We start from the raw sequence: 1787 nt of genomic DNA, 5'->3' as shown, positions 1-1787 counted from the left end.
AGCAAGGAAGGTCTTAAGCTATCACAAGAGGAGTATGTGGAGACAGTCCTCGAGAGGTTTAACATGGATGACGCGAAGCCAGTTAGTACTCTCCTGGCAAGTCACTTTCGGTTATCCAGAGAACAGTCTCCAAAGACGGAAGACAAGATGGAATATATGGATAAAATTCCATATGCTTCTGCTATAGGCAGCCTAATGTACGCGATGATATGTACAAGGCCAGACATTGCACATGCAGTGGGAGTCGTTAGCAGATTTATGAGCAATCCAGGAAAGGAACATTGGGAAGCCGTTAAGTGGATTTTCAGATACCTGAAAGGAAATCCAAGTTTATCGCTATGTTTCACGAAGTCTAAGACGGGATTGTAGGGATATGTTGATGCTGACAATGGAGGTGACGTTTACAGCACAAAGAGCACAACCGGGTATGTCTACACCTTTGGCGGTACTGCAATTTGTTGGGTTTCAAAGTTGCAGAAAATTGTATCTCTATCAAGCTGTGAAGCTAAGTATGCTGCAGTAACGGAGGCAGCAAAAGAGATGATATGGCTACAGTCTTTTCTAGAAGAGCTAGGCCATGACCAAGGGAAAAGTGTGTTGTACTGTGACAGTAAAAGTGCCATCGATTTGGCAAAGAATCCAGTTTACCATGCTTGGACGAAGCACATACATCATCGATATCATTTCATCAGATCAGCATTGGAAGATGAAATGTTGGTGCTTGAGAAGATCCCAGGAAGCAAGAATCCGGCAGACATGTTGACGAAGGTCGTGCCGTATGGCAAGCTGAGGTTGTGTGCAACCTCAGTTGGCTTGTTGGAGTAACAAGCTGGGGAGACCTGCTACATTGATAAAGGTGTGAAGACAGATTGAAATCAGTCTTCAAGTGGGAGATTGTAAGTCAAAGAACACGTTTTTTGTGTTGGCCGGTGATGGACGGTGAAGTTAGACGGTGAAAGAGGTGTTTGTCAACAATTACGTCCACCTACTCCCCAAGCTTCTTCTATAAATACTAAACGTAAGGTGAAGAGGAAAATCATCCCAAAACAATAAAACAGAGAGAGAACGAGAGAAGAGAAGAGAAGAGAAGAAGAAAAAAAAGGTTTTTTTTCTCACAAAAATTCATCTTTAAGAAATTACGAGTAATTTCTTAGTGTATTTGGGATCGGGGTGTGAGTTGTGAGCTTGTAAAATTTCTCTGGTTGATAATAAAAGATCTGTAGCAGGTCCGGAGACGTAGGCAACATTGGCCGAACTCCGTTAACAATTTTGTGTGTGTGCTTCTTTCCGGCTCACATAAATTCTGGTTTACCGCAAAATTTGACCGCATATTTCCTAACAACCGGTATCAGAGCTTGAGTTACGGTGATCGGTCAAATTTTTTGCGGAGTTACTATTCACATGAACAATAATTCGTGAATAGTGAATTTTGTCGGTAACATCGGTTTGTCGACGTAGGTGTTCTAATACACGGTGGTTCCAGAAATGATGGGAGGCGAAGACGGTTCGGCGCACAATATCAGGAAATTTGACGGTACAGATTATGCATTTTGAAGAATGCAAATTGAAGATTATCTGTACGGAAAGAAGCTTCATCAACCGCTGAGCAAGAAGCCTGAGAAGATGGATCAGGATGAGTGGGAGCTCCTTGACAGACAAGTTCTGGGTGTTATAAGGTTAACACTGTCGAAAAACGTTGCTCACAACGTTGCGAAGGAGAAGACCACGGAAGGGCTCATGAAAGTTCTCTCTGATATGTATGAGAAACCTTCGGCAAACAATAAGGT

This window comes from Brassica oleracea, chromosome C8, assembly GCF_000695525.1.
Source record: "Brassica oleracea var. oleracea cultivar TO1000 chromosome C8, BOL, whole genome shotgun sequence".
Classification (NCBI taxonomy): Eukaryota; Viridiplantae; Streptophyta; class Magnoliopsida; order Brassicales; family Brassicaceae; genus Brassica; species Brassica oleracea.
Note: the sequence above shows the minus strand (reverse complement) of the source record.